Source organism: Dendropsophus ebraccatus, chromosome 3 (assembly GCF_027789765.1).
Source record: "Dendropsophus ebraccatus isolate aDenEbr1 chromosome 3, aDenEbr1.pat, whole genome shotgun sequence".
Classification (NCBI taxonomy): domain Eukaryota; kingdom Metazoa; phylum Chordata; class Amphibia; order Anura; family Hylidae; genus Dendropsophus; species Dendropsophus ebraccatus.
In genome coordinates, this window is record NC_091456.1 from 30,394,727 (window position 1) to 30,414,629 (window position 19,903).

Here is a 19,903-nt window from a genome sequence, read left to right on the forward strand (position 1 = left end):
CACAGGAATTGTGTTTCCAGTCTAATATATGTCTGAAAAGGCACGCCACATTGTAACCTTTTATATCGGGGAAATTTAGGCCACCTCTTTCTTTAGGAAGAGATAGTTTGGACAATGCTATTCTCGCCTTCCCACCGGCCCAAATAAATTTCGTAAATGTGGATGTGAGGGTAGTTATATCTGAACGTTTTAGAAGCAGTGGGACTGTTTGTAGGGGATAAAGGAGTTTTGGAAAGCTAGCCATTTTGATGAGGTGACATCTTGCCAATAAGGATATGGGGAGGGAATTCCATCTATAGAGCTCAGATTGGATTTTTTGTATTAAGGGAGGAAAATTTAGTGTGTATAAAGAATGTGGGGATCTTCCGACTTTGATCCCTAAATAGGTAATGTGAGAGGTGGCTACTTTCAGACCTAAATGTGATAAGCCCGAATATTGTATCTGCGAGAGGGATGTTAAAGGTAGTATTTCAGATTTTGATTTGTTTATTTTAAAGCCTGAGTAAGTCCCAAATTCACTGAGTGTTGCCATAATTTTAGGGCTATCTTTCCAGGGGTTATCGGAAAAGACAATGATATCATCTGCAAACAGAGCTGTCCGTGCCGCCATATTGCCGATCTTAATACCCGTGAAAACATCACCAGAATTTAGATATCTCGCTAATGGTTCCAAGGCTAAGTCAAAAAGCAGTGGCGACAACGGATAGCCCTGTCTGGTACCCCTTTTTAGTGGGATAATGGGGGATAAAAAGCCTGGTGTATAAATCCTGGCTTTCGGGGAGGTATACATTAGGGATAAAAGGGATCTGAAAGCCCCCGTGATACCAAAGGCATCCAAGGCCTTATTCATCCATGCCTTCAAAAGCCTTTTCTGTGTCAAGAGTGACTAAAGTTGGGTGACCTCCTTGATATGTTGTTAGACGTACTCTGTCGAGAACTGCTATTACTGTCCGCATATTTTTAATAAACCCTACTTGTTCTTTGGCTATAAGATGGGACATTATGTCGGACAGCCTATCGGCCATAATCTTGGACAGAAGTTTTAAATCTACATTGATTAACGATATAGGGCGATAGGATCCCGGGTCAAGCAAGTCTTTGTTGTCTTTAGGGAGGAGTTTCACATAAGATGTTTCAAATGAAGTTGGTAATTGTGAGCCTTGCATGATTGTATTGTATAATTTGGATAGTGTCTCACTAATTTGGTCCCCTAGGAGTTTATAAAATTCCCCCCCAAACCCGTCTGGACCAGGGGCTTTATTGTTCTTCAATGTTTTAATGGTGGCTAACACTATTTGGGGAGTGATGGGGGCATTAAGATTGTCTAATTGTTTTGATGTTATCTGAGGGAGGGGAACTTTATCTAGTAGGGTTGTAAGAGGCAGTGGATCCTCACTGTCAGAGTAAAGTTGCACAAAATAGGAGCCCAGTTGATCACTGATGGCTTTTGGGTCGGTGAGAAGTTTTTTTTTTGTCTTTATCATATAGGGAAGGGATATGGTGTAACAGCCTACGTCCTTTCGCTAAATTAGCTAGGAGTTTACCGGCTTTGTTGCCATATCGGTGCAATGTGGCTTCCATTTCAGACCTATAAAATACCTCTTTTTGTGTCGCCCAGTCATCAAACTCTCTCTTGGCTGTTTCCCATTTTAGTTTAGAGGTTGGGGACGGATCCTGTAGGAATAAAGTATATGCATTACGCAATTTTGTACTAGCTTCATTATAAGCTTTCAAGGTTTCCTTTTTTTTACCCGCAACATACGAGATTATTCGTCCTCTTAGAACCGCTTTTGCGGCGTCCCAATATATTGGGGGGTTTCCGGTGTGATCTGCATTAGCCCATGCATATTCCTGCCACCAGGCCTGTAGCAATGATTTAAAATTTCCGTCTGTGGACAATGTTGTTGGAAAGCGCCACAACCAGTCCGTCCCTTTTGGATACTTGTCTCTAAGCGTTACGGTGATCGGGGCATGGTCTGAGATGACTAATGGTTCTATCTGGGCCTGGAGAAGCCGAGAGTACAGGTTGCGACTAAGTAGAATATAATCAATACGAGACCATGACAACTGTGTGGCTGAGTAGAACGTGTATGCTCTCTCTGCAGGGTTAAGAGCTCTCCAGGGGTCTACTAGTGAGGCGTGTTCCAACAACATAGGAAGTACTCTCTCACGAGGGGGAGGCAAGGTGGAAGGATGACCTGTCCCAATCTGAGACCTGTCTTCTTGAGGATGCAAAGCAGAGTTGAAGTCTCCTCCTACTATTTTATCGGCATTTACATCCGCAAGGAGAGACGTCTCCAATCTGGAAAAGTAAACCGAATTGTCACCGTTAGGTGCATATACATTATATATACTAATTCTGCCTGATGGTGTGTCTAGCACTATGTGACATAGCCTGCCCTCAAGATCATGCTCGGAGCTGATTAAGGTGTATTGAAAGTTTCTGTGTAGTAAAATTAATACTCCAGCTTTGCGGCCCACAGACGGGGAACCTATGACGTCCTTAACCCAGAGCTTCTGCATTCTAAAGTAATCGGTCTTGTCTAAGTGAGATTCTTGAAGGAGGGCTATGTCAGGTTTACATTTTTTTAAATGGCGTAGGACAAGCATGCGCTTTTGGGGGGAGCGCAACCCCTTTACATTCCAGGAAACTATATGCATGAACTAAAATACCTTAGATCTGATACATTCGTAGAAAAGTTAACATATTTGCAGAGTACTCTCATTGGAGAACGATGTAGGGGCTGTGTGGGAAAAAATTTGATGGGGGAGAACATACTTCGAAAAGGCTCATACCTGGTCATAGGAGATGGCATCATCATTGCGGCAGAGACATTAACTACAGAAAAATAGAAGTAATCAAATAAAAACATACAAAGCGCCAATAGATGGCTCGGAGGTCGGTGCAGGATACCCAACCCAAACATAATAACGCACTTGACTTCACTCGTTTCGGAGGGAGAACCTACCCTCATAACCGCACACCCCCCTAAGAAGAGTTAACAGAGGTAAGAGGGGGGGAAGGGAAAGGGAAAAAGGGGAAGGGGGATGGGGGAGGAGGGAAGGGGGGGAGGGGAATACAGGGAGAGGGAGAGAGGGGGGAGAGAAGAAGAAGGAAAAAGAGGGAAAAAAAATTATTGGGGGGATTGGAAACTTATGTCAAACTTGTTCTGGCTTCGTCGAAGGGTCTAATGTTTCGATTTTGTCCTTTTGGAGTGCCCAGATATGTTCGCAATGGTCTCCGAAGATACCGGGTCACTAACATGCTGCAAGCATCTTCCATCTGCGTGGACTCAAGTTCTCTTACGGTGTGGAGGTGTCCAATCTCTGCGCCGGGCGGCGTCTCTTCTTCTCAGGGCTGGCCGTGTCAGAAGGTCCCGGGGTTTCTGAAGAAGTGTGGTCCATGACTACTAGTTGGTCGCCATGATGGTATTCATCTATGTAGAGTGCCGCTTCCCTGGGTGAAGTAAATGAGCGAGTTGTGCCATCTGTGTGTATAATTTTCAGCGTGGCAGGATATTGCAGACGGAATTTTATCCCGTCCTTGTGTAGCGTAGAGCATACCATATTGAAGGCCCGCCTTCTTTTTGTGGTCTCAGCGGAATAGTCTGCAAAAAGGAGTATTTTGGCTCCATGCAAGAGCAGCGGAGTCTTTCTTGCCCGAAATGCTTTGAGAATATCTTCTCTGTCATTAAAGTCTAAATACCGCATAATGACCTGGCGTGGTCTCATATTCAGTTCAGGAGAAACGTCTGGTGCTCTTAAATTAGGCCCCATGCGGTGTGCCCTTTCGACCTTTCTTGCTGGTGTTAGCCCCAAAGCCTCAGGCAAGTCGTTTTCACATAGCTGCTTAAGCTGTTGGGCTTTTACAGTTTCAGGCAATCCCACGAGGCGCAAATTATTGCGCCTTGCCCTGTTTTCCTGATCTTCTAATTTTTCCTTTAGCATGGATGTTTCAATGTGCATATTTCTGACTTGTATAGCTATTCTGGTCTCGTGCTGTGGCGCAGTTCTCAGGGTGCCTGTATTGATCCGAGTCACGAAGCGGTCCATGCGGTAATCGCTTCCCCGGGTGTAGAGGAGGAGGTAGGTATCACCAGGGATCTCGTCCGAGGGCAGCTTTCGGGTGTAAATGCCGATGTGTTGGGGTGGCGTGAGGGAGCTCTTTCCTGCGCGTCCTCACATCTCCGTGCCGGAACCGGAAGTCACATTTGCTATTCTAAAGGAAAAATACTGTTCTGACCCTAAGGTCAGTTTCAACATGTACCATCTAGATCACACGTGTCATACAGCCGCTGAGTTGTTGCAACACTACAATTATCATCGTGCTTGAACAGCCAAAGATTTAGCTTGATGAGATGACAGCAACTGCAGCTAGAGTACCCTAAGTTTCACACCCCTAATCTAGATTCAAGTGGGAAGACAAGCAAATGGTTGTAAGCTTCTCTCCGAGCTCTGTGTCTGTATTCTATAGAGAGGACATACTAAGGACCAGATTTATCAAAGGGTGTAAAATATACACTGGTGTAAACTGCCCACAGCAACCAATCACAGCTCCTTTTTAATTTTATCAGAGCAGAAAGCTGAGCTGTGATTGGTTCCTGTGGGCAGTTTACACTAGGTGTATATTTTACACCCTTTACTAAATCTAACCCTGTGTACATCTCCCAACTCCTTCTGGGTCTGGACACTTAAGCCCCAACTGGTCAAAACTTTTAAAATGGCTAGTTAACCCTTACTGCTAGGTCACTGCTAATACACCGCAAATGTATTTGGTAGAATGAATGAAAATATCAATATATTACCTGATCTTTACTGCAGACTTGGCATCTTTTAAAATACTGTTTTGTTTAGTCTCCAGTTTTGTCTCCTGACCTCAATATCATTGAGCCACTCTGGGGAGATCTCAAGAGTGCAGTTCATGCAAGACAGCCCAGGAATTTAAAGGAACTGGAGGCTTTTTGCCAAGAAGATTGGGCAGCTTTAAAATCTGAGAAAATAAAGAGCCTCATCCACAACTACCACAAAGACTCCTAACTGTCATTGATGTTAGACGGGGCAATACACAGTATTAAGAACTGACGTATGTAAACATTTGATCAGGGTCATTTGGATGTTTTTGGCTGTCATTAGGATTTAAAAAGAGAAAACACAGTAGTTTGACAATAAATGGCTTCACCCAACCATTAACCATCAGTGGAAAAAAAACAAAAAACAAAAACTTTTTTTGTGTTATCATTCATATTCTCTGAAAAAGGACAAGAAAGGCAAAATTCTGTAGGGGTATGTAAACTTTTGAACACAACTGTAATACAATACACAGAATAATTGTATCTTTGTACTATAGGGACCATGGGGGATATTTAATAACAAATCTAAAAACATGATTTTGTCAAAGATGTTTTGGCATAATTTCCAATCTAATGTGTTTAGTCAAATTTATGTAAATTGTCTAATAGCATAGTAAATGTGTCTTAAAAATAATGGTCTTTTTATTAGTCTAATAAATTCACCTGGTTCGGAGCAAACGTAGCGATGCGCCAATATATGCGACTTTTTAGCAATTTAGCAGTTAATAAATTTTGCTAAAAAAGAATTCTGGCGCACTTTCGATCTAATTAACAACAAAAAATCTAATTCAAAAAGTCGCATCTAATTTGGATAGTCTTGTCTAAAAAAGCTTCATAAATTCATATTAGATTTATTTTGAGCGCAAACTAGATATATTAGACTAAAAACAGGCGCAATTAGTTTGATAAATGTCCCCCATGTAAACTCATACAGGCTTTGTGTTCTTAACTCTGTTGTGGGAAATGTATTCGTGTGAGATGTTTTAGATATGAAACATAGTAAAATACAGTAATTTTTCATATTCTATGAATACATATTTCACTTGTATATTTGCATATAACTTACACAAATAAGCAGACCTAAACATATATTATGCGTAATAAGTTAGATAATAATACTTTACCAACGTGTAAACAAAATATTTTCCAAATCCAATAATCCATCAAGCATAACAGGGTGTGTAATAGCCCTGCAGTGCATACAAAATATAGGCTTATATACACTATATTATCCCAGAGGAATATTATCATAAACACCTGCATTGCTATAAAACTACATCACTCACCCTGGGGAATAAGTATTTAATGAACAGTATAGTACAGCAGAAGAAAGGAAATGAACAACATACAATATTTTGATAATGTGTAATGCATTTTCAGATTTAGGTGTCATTTAGTTTAGTTTGTGGATTGTATCTTTATGTTCAGTCCTATGCAAAATTACAGATACTGCATTATAATTACAATGGTTTATGCCAAATAACTTTAAAGGGATTATCCAGCGAAAATCTTTTTCTTTCAAATTAAAAGTAATATAGATTTTTAGTTTACTTCTATTTTAAAATCTCAAGTTTTCCCATACTTATCAACTGCTGTATGTTGTTTTCTTTACAGTGTGACACAGTGCTCTCTGCTGACATCTCTGTCCGAGACAGGAGCTGTCCAGAGCAGTTGAGGTTTTCTATGGGGATTGGCTGCTGATACAAGTCACCTGTAAATAATACTAGTAATTAGTATCCATTATGGTTCAGAGTTCCCCATATTACAGTTATCCTATAAACAACTGTAAACAAGAGGCTGGTAAATGCCTTAGTGGTAAGAAGATAAAATAACAGTAAATATTTCTAGCACTGTAAATCTGTATGTTCATTGAATAAGTCCCCTTTTGTAGAAAGAGTTCTTCTAGAGCAGGGTTTCTCACCCTATGGTACGCATACCCCAGGGGTTGCGCACCGCAGGTTGATGGGGTATGCAAGATGGGGGTGCTGGCACACAGCTGGTTACTTTTGGTGCTGGCACACAGCTATCACTGAGTAATGACCACTCAACGCTGCTGCTCTCACCTTCCTTCCCCCAGCAGCAGCTCACCAGCTTTCTATGTGGGGGAAGGGAGATGCCGCTGGGGAAAAGGACAGAGAGACTCATTGCAACACAAGGGGCTGACAGGGGGTGCTAGCAGCTTTTCCCCCCCGCTCTCCTGAAACCTGCGGCGACAGCTACGGCCCCCCATTATCCCCCCTGCTCCGAATCTGCTCTGGCATCTACAGACCCCCAGCAACCCTCCCCCCGGCCTCCGCTCCCCCCCCCCCCCTGGCAGATACAGTACCCGTGGCAACAGGTGCCGCCAGCAACAATGGGCCGGTGCCAGCAAACACAGACCCCACTCTCTATACTCCCAACCTCCCTCCCCCACACACACTTCACCTCCTTTATCCTCCATTCCCTCCTTCCCCCCCATCTCCCCCTTGGACCTCAGTGCAAAGCCAACTCCCCAGCTCAGTGGAAGAAGACATGAAGATTAGGTGAGTATGACTTTTTTTGTTGTTTTTTTGTTGGGAAACGGGTGGCAGAGCAGGGGATATTACTATGGGGGCAGAGCAGGGAACATTACTATGGGGCAGAGCAGGGGATATTACTATGGGGGCAGAGCAGGGAACATTACTATGGGGACAGGGCAGGGGGCATTACTATAAGGACAGAGCAGGGGCCATTACTATGGGGGCAGAGCAGGGGACATTACTATGGGGACAGAGCAGGGCAGGGGGCATTACTATGGGGACAGGGCAGGGGGCATTACTATAAGGATAGAGCAGGGGACATTACTATGGGGGCAGAGCAGGGGACATTACTATGGGGACAGAGCAGGGCAGGGGGCATGACTATGGGGCAGAGCATGGCATGGGACATTACTATGTGGGCACAGCAGGGGACACTACTATGGGGGCACAGCAGGGGACATTACTATAAGGGACAGAGGAGGGCAGGGGGCATTTGTACTATATTGGGGAACAGTAGCAACATTCTTAGTATGTGAAGACAGAGGGCCTTACTATGAGGGCACAGCAGGGGTCATTCTTACTATATGGGGGTACAGCAGGGGATCCTACATACAGGGAGTAAACCACATACCTACTCACTTTACTGCGCATGACACCAAGCAGCAGAATTACAACAGTTTGGGAGCCTATAGGAGGAAATAAGGGAAGTAAGTTGCTGGAAAAGTGCAGAGCCTGAGATGTCTGTCTGGCAGGTTCTGAAGAGATGAATTGTAGCTGCAAGCAATCGTGCTGGTGGTATGGGCCAGAGGAAGAGAAGATGCTTTAGATCAAAGAAGATGTCACCTGTGAGTTCCTGTATGATGTTTTTATTTTATTTCGTAGAACATTATTTAGTAAGGGTGCCAATAATGCTCCTGCTGTGGCCCCATATAAGGTATCTCACTACATGGGGGAGGTATCTCACTACAAGAGGCAGGTATCTGACTACATGGGGGAGGTATCTGACTACATGGGGAGGTATCTGACTACAAGGGGTGGTATCTAACTACATGGAGAAGGTATCTGACTACATAGGGAGGTATCTCACTACAAGAGGGAGGTATCTGACTACATGGGGGAGGTATCTGGCTACATGGAGAAGGTATCTGACTACATGGGGAGGCATCTGACTACATGGGGCAGGTATCTGGCTATGATGGAGGAGTTATCTGACTACATAGGGAGGTATCTGACTACATAGGAAAGGTTTATGACTACATGAGGAGGTATCTGATGACATGGGGGAGGTATCTGGCTACATGGGGGAGGTATCTAGATGAGGAGCCATCTGGCTACATGGGGAGGTATCTGACTACAAGGTGTGGTTTCTGAATACACGGAGAACGTATCTGACTAGATGGGGAGGCATCTGACTAAATGGGGCAGGTATCTGGCGATGATAAAGGTATCTAAATACATGGGGAGGTATCTGACTACATGGGGAGGTAACTGACTACATTGGGGAGGTATCTGGCTACATTGGGGAGGTATCTGACTAGATGGGGAGGCATCTGGCTACATGGGGAGGTATCTGACTACAAGGGGTGGTATCTGGCTACATGGGGAGGTATCTCACTACATGGGGAGGTATCTGGCTACATGGGGGAGGTATCTGGCTACATGGGGGGAGGTATCTGGCTACATGGGGGAGGTAGTGAAGGAAAAAGGACTATTGGGGTGAGTCCAGCATATTATACAAAAAGCAACTTTATTAGATGATCATAAAGTGCAGAGTACATAGAGAGTGCAATTATTCCATTAGTGTGCAATAGACACACTAAGATATACTTTTACCATCGACCATAATTTGCTTGTGAGGGGTGCCCCATTATTGAGCACACTATAACTCCCCCCTCCTTTCCTCTTCTCTATTCAACATAGATGGTCCTTCAGACCACCGAAAACATAATACTTCCATGATACCTCCCTGATGAACCTCTGTACACCACCGAGGGGAAACGCGTCGAAGTAACTGGAAGAAGTGGAAACTTGCTACACACTCCTAATATCATAGGAATTGTAGAAAGCACATACGATAGCATATACGAATGTTATGAGTCATTATTGCCGTGTACTGACCTGAGACACCATCCTAGTCTCCTAACTCCCCTTACTGCACAACCGATCGGTGCCTATTTTACTAAAGCCATCAATCTGACATATATACTTCCTTCACAGCCTACATACCTCTATATGACGAATCAGCGCAGGGCCAGAAACTGTCTGACAGAGGGACGCCTTACCCAGCGGTCCCTCAACTAGTATAGGTAGGGTATAACAGGGTTACCTTACCCGACAGCACCCTAGCTTTTTTAATAACTCATTCACACCTCTATTGCACACTAATTGAATAATTGCACTTTCTATGTACTCTGCACTTTATGATCATCTAATAAAGTTGCTTTTTGTATAATATGCTGGGCTCACCACAATAGTCCTTTTTCCTTCACTATTTCTTGTTTGTACTCCAGACTTGTGGGAGCCACATATAGAATTATTCAGCCAGGTACCATCCTCCTTTCTTACTCCTAATACATGGGGGAGGTATCTGGCTACATTGGGGGAGGTATCTGGCTACATGAGGGGAGGTATCTGACTAGATGGGGAGGCATCTGGCTACATGGGGGGGAATCTGACTACATGGAGAAGGTATCTGACTACATGGGGAAGGCATCTGGCTACATGGTGAGGTATTTAGCTACATGGAGAAGGTATCTGACTACATGGGGAGGCATCTGACTACACGGGCAGGTATCTGGCTATGATGGAGGAGGTATCTGGCTACATGGGGGAGGTATCTGACTACATGGGGAGGTATCTGACTAGATGAGGAAGGTATCTGACTAGATGGGGAAGGTATCTAACTACATGGGGAGGTATTTGGCTACGTGGAGAAGGCATCTGATTACATGGGGAGGCACCTGACTACATGGGGAGGCATCTGACTAAATGGGGAGGCATCTGACTACATGGGGAGACATCTGACTACATGGGGAGGTATCGGACCACATGGGCAGGTATCTGGCTCTGATGGGGGAGGTATCTGACTACATGAGGGAGGTAGCTGACTACATGGGGAGGTATCTGACTAGATGAGGAAGGTATCTGACTACATGGGAAAGGTACCTGACTACATGGGGAGGTATTTGGCTACAAGGAGAAGGCATCTGACTACATAGTGAGGCATCTGACTACATGAGGAGGCATCTGACTACATGGGCAGGTATCAGACTGCATGGGCAGGTATCTGGTCTGATGGGGGAGGTATCTGACTATATGGGGGAGGTATCTGATTACATGGGGAATAGCAGGAGGCATTGCATCAAGCTACAGGATCTGATCTGTGGATCAACTGCTGAAAGAAGTTTTATCCAGAGCCTATGGCAGCAGTGTGATCTTGTCCTAATTAGGGGTAGATTCATACATACAGAGTTCATAGCTAAATTCAGTGCGATACTCGAGTGCGAAAATGTAGCCACTGCCCATTTACCTAATTAGATGCTGGGCCTTAGTGAGCCAGAAGCAAGAGAAGCAGGTAGGAGTGTAGGCAGGTAAGCAGGATCTGTTCAGGGTCCGGCAGCTAATTAGGTAAATAGGCAATGGCTACATTCTCACAGTGGAATGAAAATCCTCAAGGAGAATGCAGAGCATGCATTCTTGGGGGTACTCGGCTGGAGCAACTTGTTGCATGGGGGTAACTTGGCTTGAAAAGGTTGAGAAACACTGCTCTAGAGCATGGCAAGTAGAATCCATTAGAGTCTCCGCAAGAAATAGTCACCAAACATGATCCTTTATAAAAGAAGGCAATAGCAATCAAAGTAGTAGAATGTTTTTTTACACACTAAACGCAAATAAAACTATCGCCTTTTCTATAACAATAGGCACTTTTCCTGCCACATACATGGTGTACTAACTGGGCACTTTTCTTAAACGTTACATGTGGCCAACATGGCACAACTTTCAAACCTTGACCAATTGGGCCTACATAACAGAAACTGAACTGCCTAAATTGTGCTGATGGCGCAGACACAGTTGGTAGTTGCAGCCAATATGTTTGAAGACACCCCTTTGGTTCCAAGGGAACAACAGCTGAATTGACTACTTCTGATAGAGCACAAAGAGTTGGGAGTCTGTGGAGGTAGAAGTGGCAGCCAGTATGGTTAAAGATACCCCTCTGGTTCCAGGAGAACGACTGCCACTACAGGAGAAAGTAAAATGCTTTGTAACGACTTAGGAACTGCTCCTAAAACAGAAGGTGAGATTTAGTGTCTGCTGACTTGAGGACTGCCACTACAGGAGAAGAAGAGTTTGTGTCTGTCGACTTAGGGACTACCTTAGAAATAGAAGAGACTGGCTAAGGTGAATTCAGCTGCTAGATGAATGGCTTCTGCTGCTGGCGAAGGTGTCAAACACAGACCCTGAAGCATCTTCAGCAGGGTCTGCGCAGGCTCTTGTGGCCCTTTTTCTCTCAAACCTCAAGTTCTTTTGATGACGAAGGAGGTTTCCAAGGCAACACATCCAGCTGGGTGATGGCAGCAACCTACGATCTACATGTATTCCACCCCCTCACTGAGTTCAAGGTTGTGTGTGTAGTCCAGGAGGTAGTGCCTCTGGTCAGAGCTGTATGCTCTACCTTTATCAATTTTCAGGACCACCACTTTTCTCCATTCAGGACACAGTTCTCCTAGCTTTGCCCTTAAAGTGACTCTGCACCCACAATCTGCCCACCAGGCTCAGTGTGACTGCTGCATGCTCAGTATTGCTTGACAACATCAGTGTAACTGTAGCACGCTCAAGCATGCTTGATGGCCTCTCTGGGACAGCTGTCTGCTCAAGATAGCTTGACAGTCTCTCCTGGGACTCCTGAACACTCATATTAACACCAAAAAGTAGGGCCAAAATCACAATCACACACCCTGACTGGACCCCACTAAAACTTAAAGTGACACTGTCACCCTCTATTTGCATTTTGACTACTCTCCACAGGTGTAAAGGGTAAATGTTACAGCTTTCATTACTTATTTTATATCACACCTCATGGTGCTTGTTCTGGTAAAAAGTCATTTTTATCAACTGCGGATTGGTATATGTGGGCAGGGCCTCGCAGGCTTTGTGCCACATTGCTCCACCCCTAGCGTTACTTAGCCCCGCCGCCATCCATGCCGCCTCAGCAACCATTGAAAGGGCCAGCCTAAAGCTCTAGGCCCCACCTAGATTGTCCCACACCAATGGCTGCTGAGAGGATGGGGCCTATGCGGCGATGACGTCACAGATGGGGCGGGGCTAAGTGGCGCTAGGGGCGTATCTCTAGTTTTTAGTAATATCATATTGGTGCAACAGAAAAATTTTGATTCCTTTTTATTTTTATTTTTTTTTGCTAAATATAATTTAATAAAATCAGCAATCCAGGTGTGTGTTTTTTTCCATTTATGCCGTTCACCGTGCGGGAACAATGTTATATTTTAATAGATCGGATAATTCTTCATGCTACAATATGTAATTTAGAATTTTTTATACTTTTATAAAACTTCTTTTTATTACTTTTTTTTTGTTACTCTTTTATTACTGTAAAATATGCAATCATTAGATTGCATATACTGATCTATGCTATGATTGCATATACTGATCTATGCTATGCCATAGCATAGCATAGATCAGTGTTATCGGCGATCTATGAATAGAGCCTGCCTGAGAGCAGACTCTATACATGGATCTCCAAACCGACAGGATGGAGGTAAGGAGCTTACCCCCGTCGGAAGAAGCAGCACGGCTGCGGGGGTCCCAGCACCGTAAACACTGTGATCGCTGTAGATCACGGCGTTTAATGAGTCGCAGCTCACTTTCATTACCTCCAGGCCCGGAACATTGATGTGAGTGAGATCGCTCTCTCTTCAGTGCTCTCGCTCACATCAGGAAGCCCCTGTAGTCAGGAACATATATATATGCATTCCTTCTGCACAAGGTATGTGCAGTAGGAACGTATATATAAATTGTTACTGATGGGAAGGGGTTAATGGTTTTTTGTCTTCAATCGTCCACAATCTTTATACGCAATCTGCAAAAAAATGCATCTGTAACACATCTGTATTGCATTTGTAATCTGTATTTTTTGTGGAAAAGCCAAAGATGGGGTTGGTGATCCAAAAACTACAGAACGTGTGAATGTAGCCTAAAAGTCCTCAATTTATTAGCTTTTTCTGGCTTTGTAATCAATAATTGTAATAAAGAGGAATCAACTATCAGGCCATGTTCATACACTGTCTTTTATCTGCAAATAACAGTCGCCATTTTAATTTATAGTAATGCCCGTTGTTTTCAGTCTTCTATGATTCCCACTGAAGTCTATGGAAACAATTACTTTACACAATGTATAAAATAATGGCTGTTGTTTGTAGTGGCCATCAAATTACTTGGGTCATTGATTTGTGTCTGTTATTTAGCGAACAGTTTCTGTTATTTTACGTTGTTAACACATAGATTTTTTTTTTTAACGTCCTTTCACCGTAATTTACACAATATTAAAAGTTGAAAGGAACTTTAAAATAGCCATACCCAAAAGGGTGTTAAAAAGTGGCCAGGTAGAACCTAAACTAGACTAATGTACCATTGTAATAACGACTGTCATAGTACACATGTTAATAAACGCCCCTTATTTGATACCTAAAACAACGATCATTATTTTGCGTATCAAATAACAGCTGTTGAAAATCATTGTGTGAACATAGCCTGTCCCTGTCATAAAAGTGCATCTCTCCCTTAGTCTACTCATGAAGATAATAACTGCATTTGCAGTCTGTCTCTTATACTTTAGCCGATCCTCCATTACCTGGCTGTTCCAGTGGGCGCTGCCATCTTGATGACGTCACTTGCGTTCCAGCGGTGCATTCCAGCGTGACGTCATCAAGATGATGGCGCCCACCGGAACAGCCGGGGAACAGAGGATCAGGTAAAGTATAAGATACAGACTGCAAATGCAGTCTGTGTCTTTATGAAGTCTATTTATGAAGATACAGACTGCTTTTTTAGTCTGTATTTTATACTTTACCCACTCCTTTGTTCCGATGCAGTAAGGCCGGCCGGCGCCATCTTGATGACGTCATGCTGGAACGCACAACTGGAACTGCACAAGTGACGTCATCAAGATGGCGGTGGGCCGGCCTTACTGCACCGGAACAAAGGAGTGGGTAAAGTATAAGATACAGACTGCAAAGGCAGTCTGTATCTTCATAAATAGATTTCATGAAGATACAGACTGCATTTGCAGTCTGTATCTTATACTTTACCTATCCTCTGCTTCAGTGCCGCAAGGCCGGGCGCTGCCATCTTGATTACGTTATTTGCGTTCCACCGCTGGAACACAAGTGACGTAATCAAGATGGTGGCGTCCGCCCTTGCTGCACCAAAGAAGAGGATAGGTAAAGTATAAGATACAGACTGCAGAGGCAGTCTGTATCTTAATAAACAGATTAGAGAAGAGGGACTTTAGATAATACACAGCGATCTTGCACTGTATAGAGCGAGATCACTGTGTATTAACGGAGCGGCGGGCGAAGGATCATGGGAGCCTTTCCCACCGCTCTGCATGTCGGGAGTTTCCTGTCTCGCACTGGCTCGAGACAGGAAAGTAAAAAGTGAATAATTATAAAACGCGGCCATAAAAATAATTAATTATATTTACAAATGTCAATAAAATTATGATTTACATCTATTAAGGGAATTTAAAAATATATATATTTTCATCCATGATTGGTTCTCTTTAAGGTTCTATTGTGTAACAGCATAGCTACAGGAGAGTCAGAAATATGTAGCTTTTAATCAGGAAAACAAATTTTAGACTCAATTAAATATACTGTATATTATATTATATTATATTATATTATTGTTGGGATTTAAACCTATTTTATGAAAATGATGCATATAATTTCTTTTAATATTAATAAAACTATCAATAATATATTGAAATTCTATATTACTAAATGCGGCCTTGCCTAATTCGAAATTCTGAAGCTTTCGTATCACCTAAATTACAGGTAAAATCATTATAATGAACAGAAATACAGGTGGTACTGGCAGCAAACTAACTGGTATCAAGGGAAAGAAACCTTTATGTAGCAAAATCCTCAAGATTCTTATTAGTATTTGTTTTTCAAATAATCCCAATGCAGCAGAGTTCCAATTAATTACATCTTATACAAAAACAAATGTGTATTAGTTTTCGCTAATGTATTATTAGACTTCTTCTGATACAATACACTTGTGTGCTGCTAATGAGCTTAATAATAGATTCAGTCTATTAACAGCAAACAGTAGACTTTACTATAAACCTTTTTGGTTTATAGTTTGATGGTTTCATTATTATAGAGACTTACATTGACTTTCTTTGTCCAGAAAACCATTTGACTGAAGCACATTTCTGCATAAAAATGTTTGTATGTGTTTATTTTATTATTAGAAATACAGATAAACAGATTATTGAAGTAATAAAAGCTTTAGGTATTGACATATAAGCTTTAAAAAATGGCCACCTTGCATTTTAAGCTTTTGCACATAGAGCCGGTAGTTGTTGACTGGTTTTCGCACCTTCATTTGAACTGTCCCTTTTATAAAAGATGGCAGAACCATTGTAGAAATTAAATGGAGTATTCCAAGAAAGTCCACCTTACCCTATCCACAGGGTAGGAGAAAAGTATTAGATTGTGGGGGTCTGACCTCAGTACATTCCTACTGATCTCTTCATTGGGCTCCCGGCTTCTGTATTATGAACAGTACGGCACATGCCCGGCGACTCTGTTCATTCCTATTCCTGAAAGAGCCGAGAATGCCGGACGAGCGCTGTACTTGACTCTTTCCACTCGCTCCATAGGAATGAATAGAGCCGATGGTCACATGCCGTACCCGCGGCTCTATTCATAAGACAGAAGCCGGGGCCTGATACGAAGATCGGGAGGGGAAGACAGAGGTCGGACCCCTCACAATCTTATATGTTTCCCCTAAGCTCTTGCGTGCAGGGCCCTAACTCCTCATGTTTAACTTGATGGCTTCATGTGTATCTCAGTAATATCATATTTATTTATTTTTTTCAATGTATGCAAATTAATCCATTGCTTAATCCTTCACTGTGTTCTGGCTAAACAATCTGCCACTTGACTGCCACTCCAGTTCCCTGGCTAAACCTAAGTTTTTTTGTTCAATGTTGGAATCCAGGCTAAATGAGAATTTTGACATTGGTATCCTGCAATTCCAAAGTTGTTAAATAGAACCTGACACAGTCCAATCTGCAGGCAGCATAGTATAAAACAATAGGAGCTGAGCAGATTGTCATATAGTTTTGTCAGAAATAACTTGTTAATTATCCATGTAAATCTCTGCTCACCGTCGTCAATGATTGGCCCTATTTAGTGACTGACAGCCTTTAGTGTAAACTCTGTGTACACAGAAATAGCTGTCAATCATTGAGTAGGATCACCTGACTAACTAGCCCAGAAAGAGCAGAGATTTCATTCAATAAGTTACAAGGAATACTGAATCGTTTCCAACAAAACTCTAAATCAATCTTCTCATCAAATCCTGCTCTATAACATGATGCCTGCAGATTGGATTGCATTCCAAAATCACAGGTTCCCTTTAAACCATTATTGGCCATTACTTAATGTTTTGTGGTGATTACTTGAATTACATTGGTTAATTTGTACAATATTCATAACATAATGAAGTTCAATTAACCCCTAGATGACCCTGGATAGACCAGTATGCTAAAGCCACCTCTCACCAGATAACCCTGGGTGTACCGATACATCCAGACAGCATATACAGTTAGGAAGCAGGCTGTCACTTACTGATCGGGACCCCACACAGTGTAATTGTTTGCCCGGATCGCCGTAGAAGTTCTCCTTACCTCTGCGCAATCCAGAGTTCTGCTCATAGAGTCTGCCACAGGCAGGCTTTATGTGCAGAACACCAATTAGGCTATGTTCACTCAACGTTCAGCTCCGTTTAAAACTATGTCCGTTATTTTAAGTCTAAAATAACGGACGGCATTTAGCTGTCTGGCCTCCCCTTAGTGCGATGACTGGTGTTTGCACATTCTTTTAGTTTGGAGTTACTAATTGCCCTTTGGGTGTGTCTTAATTAAAAAGTCCATTGAATGTAATAGTAAAAACGGAGAAAGAACGATGACAAATGAAAAACTGTGTGTGAACAACTAATAAAAAATGTCCACTGTTTGCTAAAGAAGTCCGAAAATAATAAACATGTTCATTATTTTGACGTTTGCGGTAAAAATGTCAGTTTTTAATGCTTGGGGTGCATTGGACGTCCGTCTTCCCATTGACTTCAATGCATTGCCATTGCAGTCAGTAAAATCGCGGTAACAAAAAGACATTTTAAATAATATTAAAATCAGGCGCCTTTTCTCAATTTTTTATATCGTGTAAACATAGCCTAACACTGATCAGTGCTATGCTGTGGCATAGCAATGATTAGTGTACTGAATGTAATCTATTGTGCCCCTCCCCAATCCAAATATACAAATAAAGGCTATGTTCACACTACGTATGAGTCCGGTCGTAGTTCGTACGCAGCCGTACATGTGCGGCTGAAAGTACAGGATTGCGAACATGCGGGCGAACCGCGAACATACGCCCGTAGTAGAGTTATGCTTCCCTAGCTTGTTTCGAAGCGATCTGAAACAGGTCATTTACTTGGAAATCTTCGCCCAGCCCAATAAAACACACAGAACCTTTTGGATCTAAAAATCAAGTTCAATTTGTCTGAAATAAGTACTTTGTACGGGACCGCATGGAAATCCACGGCCATGAGTTGGAACATTTCCGTCCTCAAACAATGGGCTTGTTCATTTTTCACGGCACCGTATACGATCCAACCGTAACCTCATACGTAGTGTGCATTGTGCGGGCGTATATCGTATACTTTCAAGCGAACGCATCAACCTCAAAACTACGTAAACTACTTTTATATACCGTAGCATGCATAATTGGCCGATCTATTAAAATACAACATTAGTGATCCCATTATGGTAAACGGTGTAACTGAAAAGAGGGGAAAAAACACTAGGAATGTTGATTTTTTGTATGAATGGATAGATAGAATAAAAGATCAAAATGTCCAATCTACACAATTATGATATTAATAAAAAAATAGATGATGGCGCAACAAATGATACCCCATGCAGCCCCATTATAAGAGTCACATTAGGGCCATTTTAAGAACCCTTTAGGCCCCCATCCTTATTTGCCCCTGCCTACCCGGCCCTCTGTTTAATTTGTGCCATCCATCCTCCCAAAGAAACAAAGCATATGCACAAAAAGTGGCAGCACATCACAAAAATCTTTATTATAACAGTATCATACATACAAAAATTCCATATAAATGCAAATGTAAAGGAGTAGTACCATGAGGGAGACAAAACCCTGAATACTGCTCTACATTAAAAACACTTAAAATGTCACCATAAGTAGTGCTGGCGTTCCAGCCGGGACTAATCTACCAGTCTGATTCTGGACTGTATGTACAATAACAGAAATCCAACATCTCTACCTAGACAGAGTCACCCAGGGTGACTTCTTATCCCATCTGACCCCTATTTCATATTTTGTTGGACTGTATATGGTGACCTTTTCCTACTTTTTCCTCTTTTGTATGTATATCATTCCTGGCTACATTTTGTTTTACAGGGTCTCTGTCTATGCTTTGTTTCTTTGGGAGGATGATGTACCATTTATATGCATTGGTTTAGCACTCCATAGTTATTAGTGGTGCCCACTAGCTTTGTATATAAAACTTTGTGCCATCCAGGCAGTTATACAGTAGATTGGCATTAGATCACATAGAAAGAGAAAAACAGGATTCCTTCAGCTCACGTAAAAATTTCCAACTTTATCATGACAATTCTTTTTTCTTTTTTTTTTAAACAATATTTTATTAGTGGCTTATGTAATATTTGAACATACATATTGAAAATTCATTACATATTCAAAAAGAAAGTCGCTCACAGGCAACAAAGGATTGTATGTTTACAATATCATACAGATACAATGAGCCTTTGTAATAACCTTAAAAGATATATTATCATATACAATACAACGTAGTCTTACCAAAAACATAGGTAGAAAAACAGTAACCTATAATATCACCTTAAAACATGGTATAGATGTCAGATATTCAAATATGCTACCAATAGAATGGAGAGAATTGTCTTTAACAGAGAAAGGGGAAAGCTTAAGATATTTGGAGTGCTCCCAGAGTTCCCTTTTGGGCGGCCATGCAATACCAATCAGTGTCCTTAAATTGATTAATGACAGAGTCTCTCTCTTCCATTATGACAATTCTTAAAACAGCCGACGCGTTTCGAGCCCTGTCTGGCTCTTAATCATGGCACCTGTAGAACATTTAACAAAACAGACGAAGTATTAGTGTACATACATATAAAGTGATCAAAATACATATAACAACATGTTAGTCACAGGAGAAAAGGAAAAGGAAAGGGAAATATATCCA